Raw genomic sequence first — 8,580 nt, 5'->3', positions numbered from 1 at the left:
ATTCTACCACTTTTTGTTAACACTTCTCCAGCGCATAATCTGGTGAGGGACAGCAGGTGACCGCGCCAGAGCTCCATGCCACCCCTTCTTGTCGGCCCGCACCACCACCCCCCTCCACAGTTAGGATTCAGGAGCCACTCCCTGGGGAAGCCGGTTCTAGTTCCAGAGGCCCCCTGACCTGGACACACAGAGCGTGTAGGGCTCTAGGGTAGCAGAAGGGCAACAGAGTGACGTCCAAGCTGAGACCGAGTAACCCCCACCAGCTCTACTGCTGACGTTCTTAGTACGAAAGAATGCATCTCGTGATAGATTTATAGATAATGCAGAGGAGGAAATCTCCCAACCACAGGAAGGAGCAGTGTGGTGACATTTCAGGGTGGGGGGTCGCTGAGATCCTCAGATGGGAGGATCACATCTGCCCCCAACGGTGTGCTTGGTAAAGCAAGGTATCTACAGTTTGGGGCACAGCCAGGCAGGCAGGCCCCGTGGAGGTGATGACAGCCCCAATCAGGAGTCTGAGCCTTACTACTGCCCACAGTCGCCAAGGCTGCCGGAGCCAGGAAACTCCCAGGTGAGCTGAGCAGAAGAGGCCGTACCCTCCACACCCTGGGGTGTCAGAGAGTCCTCACTCCCTCCTGCCGGGGGCCTGTGCAGGCGTAGTCCTGTCCACCCAGCACCCTCCCTCTCCAAGGGGTTCCCTTGCTCTCTCTGGGGACATCACACAGTCCCATGTCCCCCCAAGCCCTGGCCACCAGTTCTTGCTGGGGCTCTGTGACCAACGATCCCAGTTTTCCAAGACAGAGAGGCCTTTGGGACTCAAGACTATGAGGGCTAAAACTGGGACGTTGTGGGTGCGCCACAATGAATCGGTTAAGGTAGGTTCCACTGAAGCTGGAGGAAGAAGGCCGCCGGCCCTGGGAGGCCATGCTGGCAGGAAGCTCTACCACCCCCGGCCACAGTAAGGCCTCCAGGGCAGAGTGGGGCCCCCGCCTGCCCACAGGGGCTGGCACCAGCAGACACAGGGCTCTGTTCCCTGATAACATCAGTGGCCATGGGCACCAGCGACCAGCCGATACCATGTTTTTAAGCCAGTTCAAAACACTTCAGCCAGGAGTCCTGGCTTTCCAGATTCACATATGGGCAAAGCCACAGAGTGATGTCAACATCAAATCTGACCACCAGATTTGGCCCTGCATGAGAATGTCACCTTGGGTGTCCCAGACATTAAACCTTCTCCATCCAGCTGACCTTCCTCCCTGATGGCTCCCACAGGGCCTCACATGGATTCCAGCAGAGCTGAGCTACAGTCTGGCAGTTTTTCTCTGCTCCCCTATGATCTCCCAGCCCTACACCCACTTGGGTTGCAGACATCACTGTTTCCAATTTGGAGGCAAGGACATGAAGGTAAAGGGAGATTGTGATGAGCAGGCTGGGGCCTAGGGCTGACCCAGAGCCCCTCACCACAGTGCCCCTTGGCACCGCCTGGCTCTCTGTGGGGGGCCAGACCTGGCTGTAGATGTTGCTGCCCTGTGGCCACTGTGCTGGTGCCCCGAGGTTGGGGAATGTCTCTCTGAGGCCCGGGCCCTCCAGTCCATTCCAGGGAGCAGGTACAAGGGAGGACCCAGAAGGCACCCTGCGCAGCTCCCAGTTCACCTGGACATAGCCAGGGCCAGTGGCCACCGGCACTTCCCTCAGCTCCAGGGGACACAGGGCCTGTGAGCCAAGAGTGAGGCCGCATGGGTGAACTCTTCACCTGTTCGTGGCCCTGGTTTCGTGCCTGCACAGCTCCTCAGAGCCCCCGGGCTGCCTCCTGCACTGGGGGCTCTGCAGAAGGCAGGGACTCGTCAACCAAATCCAGAAGCCAGTGCCAAGAAACCTGAAAGGCAGGGAGCACCAGCAGGAAGTTCATCATCAGTGCCTCTAATTTCATTTAATGGACCAAGTTTACACACTCCCGGCCAGTCTGCTTGGGTGGACCTGTAGAATGGCTATCCTGTGCCTTCAGGCTATGACAGGCTGTGGAGCCAGTGTTGAGGGGCAAGCACCCTCTCCTCCCACATCTGGGGATGCCCGTGTTGCCAGTTATCATTTCTCACTCTTCGGTATCGTTAGCTCACAAAGCGCAGCAGCCACGCCGCAGGTGTGGTAAGCCGTGGAAAAAATGCCAGGCTCATTCTCAGAAGATGTGTTCTAAAAGACTCTTGTATTTGAGTGTTTGCTTTAAAAAAATTACACTTGTCCCTATTTGCTTAAAGCTCTATTTTCATAGAACATTAAAACTTTTTTTTTTTTTTTTTTTTTTAAATTTTTTTTCAACGTTTTTTATTTATTTTTGGGACAGAGAGAGACAGAGCATGAACGGGGGAGGGGCAGAGAGAGAGGGAGACACAGAATCGGAAACAGGCTCCAGGCTCCGAGCCATCAGCCCAGAGCCTGACGCGGGGCTCGAACTCACAGACCGCGAGATCGTGACCTGGCTGAAGTCGGACGCTTAACCGACTGCGCCACCCAGGCGCCCCGAACATTAAAACTTTAAAATGTGTACATAAGTGTAGCCAAGCTCTCTTACAGAGAGCTGAAGGGCTCTACCCAGGAACACTGGGCCTGAGCTCGGAATGGGCAATGGTGACAGTGGCCGCATGAGGCCACAGGTTCTCGGGGACCCACTGAGGAGCAAAGGGCAAAGTGCAGCTTCGATATTGTGGCATTTATTTGCCCAGGGAACTGTGAAGCCTGGCAGGAGAGAACAGCCCTCACTCAGGCCCCAGTGAGGTCCCCAGGAGGAGACAGCATGAGCTCAGGGTTACCATGTGGTCCAGAATCCATACACTGATGTCCAAAATGCTCTGCAGCCCCCAACAAACACGTGAGAGGCTGAATCCGGCCCGGGGGGAGGGGGAGCCGGGGGGGGGGGGCAGGGCACAGCCCTTCCTGTGGGTCATCAAACTGGACAATGTAATTCTGAGAAAGCCTGAATTATTACCTGACTTTACTGTCCACATTCATCAAAATAACCACATAATCCAAACCAGCAGTCTATTTCAGACAGTATACACCTGCTGTTTGGTGATTTCTATACCTACCGTGTAAAACTGAGGTAAAAGGTATTTTGAACATCTTGAGTCATTTTGATAATATTAAGTCCCTAACTAGACCTACATGTAGATGTGTAGCTCACACATGTGAGCCCCCTGCAAGTGGGAACTCTCCTGTCTGACCATGGGTCACGGGCTGAGGGGCTGGAACGGCCCGGACCCGAAGCCTGCCCTGGAGCGGTATCTGTGTCCACCCTGCAGGCTTGGAGAGCCAGCCCCAGGCCCCTTCCCAGCCTCCCCGCCCTGGCCCTGCACCAGCAGCTGACTCACGTGGTCACTGGACTCTGCCAGCCGCAGGGAGTTGGCAGTGGACAAAAAGACCCTGTCCCTGCCCCCACGGAGGCAGCAACTTAAAGGAGAGACAGTGCTGGGGGCAGAGCGGTGGGGTCTCTGGGGCCATGAGCCTGGGGGGCTGAAACGTGAAAGTATAAAAATGTGTTGGTGTTTGGACACATCTTTCACGTGCTGGGGTTTGGGATGTTGATTTTCCTTGTTGCTTTTCTAGCTTAGGCCTCCTCAAGCTAGATGGGTCCCCAGGCCAGGTACCTGGAGTGAGAGAGGCAGTCAAAGCAGCCAAGCCCAGCAGGTGTGAGCACAAGGCCCCAGTCCCCACAGTGTCCACCAGACGCCGCAGGACTGAGCAAGATGGGAGGTCTTCCTCCACTTGGGGCTGCCGAGATAGCCTGCCACATACTCACATGCTCACAGAAGATATGGGGCTCCCAGGAGGAGATAAACAGGTTTATTCCTCACAGCAAAATCAGTGGCTAGAGGGTCAGCATGTGTGCATGGGTTCCCCGAGCCCCTCTCCCAGACCCAAGAGACGCTGTGTGGGCAGGGGTCCTCACCAGGAGAGGGCCTCTCTTTACAGCAGGCAGCAAGCAAGCCAGGCCTCCCTCCTGGACGGCAACATTCCCTCACGCCTCCCGGCTGCTCGTGTATCGGCCCAGGTAAGGAGCATGCCAAGCTTTACACTCTTGGCATGCCCCGCTGGGTGAGGTCGAGCCCGAGGGATCCATGTAGGAGTGTCTCTCAACAAAATCCAGCTAAGGAAGCTTTGAGATCCAGTGTCAGATCTCATGATTCAGGGAGGCAGCACTAGGGGACCAGGTGACAGCTGTCCCCATCAGGGATTCAAATACAGGCCACTTATTCCTTGGCTGCTGGACGCTGTCCCCTACCAGCGAGTGCTGGTGACCTGTGTGTGAGCAGCACCACTGTGCCTGTCTGGCCTGCACGGCAGGAGGCCTGGATGTGAGCTGGGATGGCTGGGGTTCCCTCCCCACCTCCCCCAAACTCTCCTCAGGGGAGAGCATCGCAGGGTCCCAATCCCACAGTGCCCTGCTTCCCCTGGGGTCCCAGCACACCTCTCCTCAGGAGGAAAGATGTGTGCTTTCCTTCTGCTGCAGGGCTCGGTCCCACCAAGTGATATAGTAGGCGTTTGTGTGGCGCCTTTACCAGGAAAAAGTGTAAATGGCATTAAAATGACAAACAGATGGCTGGGCACCCTTCCAGTGGAAAGCCTGGTCAGTGCTGGGTCTCCTGGCTCTGCAGTGGTCAGCACCTTGCATTATCTCTGATAGGGTGATGTAACAACTCCCTAAGCCTAGAAAAAAACAATGTGATGCAGAGGAATCTTGTCCACAGAGATGCAGTTGATTTCCACCCTGTGGAAGAGATCATTCCAAGCACTGACTGGGGTCAATGCCCAGTGGGTGCTCCCCAGTGTGATGTGAGTGCACTCCCTTCCTGACTGTGTCTACATGTGTCCATATTCAGATTTTACGTTTGATCAGGCTTAACATCTTACTGGTTTCCCCATTTATTGATGAGTTAAAATCCTGACACGTGTTCATTTTGTATTTGGATGACTCATGATTTTACTTTTTTGAAAAGTATCTTTTAATACTTTTTGTGTGATGGAGCAGACTCTCACCCATGGAACAGAGAAGTTATAAATCAAGGATGTGGATCATGTGGATGTTATGACATTTGGTCCTTCAATCTTTGACAGCATCGGCCAGCTGCTGGCACAGGACACATTGGGGATTTGAAGCCAGAGACATGCCCCTTCCGCAGGAGCCAACAGTCCCCAGAAATGAAAGGAGGGCTCTGTGATGTGTTACGATGGTGCTATCTATTCAGGGGCCACGGGGCACTGAAGAAGGACACAGAGAGGTGACAGCACTCTCAGCTTTGAAGGACAAGTAGGAATTAGCTTCAGGGTGGGAAGGGGCCACGTGGCACAAGGGCAGGAAGCAGGAGACCCAGAGGAAGGTGTGCCCCATGGCCTACAGGCCGCGAGCTGAACTGAGGATGAGGGTTAGGATGAGGTGCTCAGAGGCTCTGCAGGGGGGGCTTGTGCAGGTGGAATGGTCTGCAAATAGTGGGTGAGAAGGTGCAGGGTGGGGTCTTCAGCTCCTGGGGTTGGACCCTGGTGTGGGACACCCAGGAGGCACAGCAGGTGTGTGGGGTAGGCATTGGCCCTGTTGGGCACTCCGAGCCTGAGGCTACAGCCTGGGCTGTATGAGAAATGGATGCTCACACAGGCACAGTGGCTCAGACTGTGTCCATGGCCCAGGGCCACTTGGCCGAGAAGTGGCCCAGCCCAGAAACAGTCCCAGCGTGGCCCCCACATGCCTGGCCACCGTGAATATGGCCTTTCCCATAAGACGGGATGGCAGTGGATAAAAGAACATTGCAAGAGCACCCGTGCTTTGTTCTAGCTGTAAAGGATGCAATGGGTGTCAGATCCCATGCGGCCCTCACCTACATGAGCTGCCGGGGACAGGTGCTGAGGCAGGCTGAGGGAGGCTCCTGGCTAACACCCTGGCCAGGCTCCCAGCAGCCCCCTGGCTTTGTCATTGACATTAGCCACTTTTTGTGAGGCCTCACTCAAAAGGCTAAAGTCATCCTGAAGCCTCTGGCTTTCCTGTTCTCCAGGTTCTATGAACTTAACCAAGCCGTTTCTCCTACAGATGACATTTTCCTACTAAAACTTAGGAGGAGGACGTGTAACTGGCCTTTCCTGGCCTTTCGCCCACTCAGGGTGCTCAAGCACTAACACCCGTGCTGTGCACACACCTCCCACAGGCACCTGCCACCCACCTGTGAGTTATCCAGAACCTGGAGAGCAGATGGCTGAAATCACTCCAGAATCATACACATGTGCTCATTGATGGTGGCAGTTGGAGGCCCTACATTAAGTTTCCTTCTGCTTTTCCAATCTCATGTCAGCCTCCTCTGGCCTCCTGCTCAGACTTTCTCATACTCTGGTTCCAGCCAGGCCCACGGCACACAGTTCTGGACAAGCCTCACCTGGCCGTGCCCTAGGGGATACCTGTGGGATCCCACATTACCACCCACAAGTGCAGGGGAGTGAATGCCCCAAGGGGCGACCCCAGATGACAGGACCAAGGGTAAAGGCTTCTCTCCTTCGAGCTCTGGTGGATAATTCTCCAGTGGTCTGGGAAGGTTCAGGGTTCCAGTTCCAGCTGCCCACAATGGGGACCCCATCAACAGAGCACACTGGGTCTGGCTCCCTCTCCTTCCCAGCCCCACACCCCTGCCCCCAGCCTCTTGGGAACAAAAGCCCTCACTGCAAAGGCCCCAACTCGGGCTCTGCTTTCTGGGCTAAGGGGATGGGCACCCAGGCCAAGACAAACACTCTATGTGATACTCAAATGCTTGCATCAAATCCACTCCAGATGTGTGCTCAGCTGTTAATTGAATGCAGCTTCTAGTGGGAACCTCATTGCTTCCTGCGGCCAGTCCGGTGAATGAGTCCAGACTCTGGGTTCAGGTCAATCATGTATGCTAGGCCTTCATGAGACAATATTTGTAAAGTGCCTGGCATTAGAAAATGTTTAGTTGATGGGATTCTCGGTCTCTCTCCAGAGTTCCTGATAACCTGGTCCATTTCAGAACAATGCACACTGGTACAACAAAATGGCTTCCACGCATTAGTTATTCCTCAGAAAACATTCATTGTGTGCTCTATGGCTAAGGTGTTGAGTGGGGTCTTGATTTTCCCTGCAGGGTCATATAGGGCTGCTCAGCCCCTCCTCCACGTAATATGATTTTCTGACTCTGTGGGACAGAGTCTAGCCCAGTCTACCCCTTATCCTCCTTGTGAGGGCACTCTGCCCCTTCACCCCTTCACCAGTAAGAGTGGGGTCACTCCCAGAAAGCACGGCTGAGGGGGGCGGGGAGCAGCGCCCCAAGGGAAAGCTGAGAGCCGCTGGGGGAGAAGATTCCCCTTAACAGGGTGCCGTTCCAGATTTCACATCACCCACTGGCCAGCCCCTGCTTGTGGCTGTGGGGGACAGCAATGGGGTCTAGGGCACCCTGACCCTGTACCCAGTGGCCTACCCAGTGGAGGGGATGAAAACATAAGCCAGAATCCTTACTGAGGCAATAGAACCCCAACAGGTCTCAACTCCAGGAAGTCAGGCTGCTGACAATGGAACTGACATGATCATATCCACACTAGGCCATGTCTAGTAAGTTACTTTGTTTAAAAAGTATGGGCTGCAACCCCTTAATGAGCCATTAAACCAACACAAGTCCCAAGCAGACTTAAAACACAGCAACAGCGCAGGCCGAACATTCAGGCAGCTGGCTGCTCCCTGGAGAACACGTTTACCATCCAGGGGCCCTGGCCACCAAGGGCAGCCAGTCTCCTTCCCCAGTGCCCGGCGGGTCCCTGCCTCCCAGCAGGCCCATGGTCCTGGCAGGTCCAGCTGGAGCTGTGTTGGGGTTCATCCTGCCGGGGTTGTGGGGGACGTCTGGCTGCTGTTGGAGCTTGAACTCACCCTCCCCTGACACTCTGCAGGCAGACTCCTGAGTCTGGGGCTCAGACCTCGCCACTTATCTGCCCCATACACCAGCATGGTAGAGGCTATTGGGCAGTTTCCATATTTGAAGGCCCTGGAAACTGGCATCAAGTCTTCTGGATACAACCAGTGTCCACCAATTAGTCTGAACAAACAGCAACTAAAGTAGAGGAAAAGGTCAGCTGGTGAGCCAAAAGTTTGCCTCCCCTCAGGTGTCCTGTGACTGTTTATCTTTTCAATCTGCCCCAAGTCCTCCCTCTGTCCCTCTGGTGTGGAGAGGGGACAGTCCCCAGGGCATGCTCTCTGCTGAGAATCTTGCCATCCAGGAAGGGATTAATCTCAGGCCCTTACCCAGCCTCAACCCTGCATTTCTGAAGCTTGCAATGTTCTGACGTTTCTGAATGTTTACAAAAAGCAGATTATCACCAAATTTTTATTAGGGGAAAGGCAATGAAAAGTAAATTTCTGGCAGCAAGAGATATGCAGGAAGCAAGACAGGGCAACCAAGCCCAGTTCCGATGTCATGTGCTGTGGAGGCACGGGACACCATGTATGACCTCTTACCTCTTCCTCCCATTGCTTGCTGAGGGTTGTGGCTCTAAAGCCTGCAGGTATTCCGGGAGTTACTAGGAGGCTTTGTTTGTTTGTTT

Source organism: Panthera leo, chromosome E1, assembly GCF_018350215.1.
Source record: "Panthera leo isolate Ple1 chromosome E1, P.leo_Ple1_pat1.1, whole genome shotgun sequence".
Taxonomy (NCBI): domain Eukaryota; kingdom Metazoa; phylum Chordata; class Mammalia; order Carnivora; family Felidae; genus Panthera; species Panthera leo.
Note: the sequence above shows the minus strand (reverse complement) of the source record.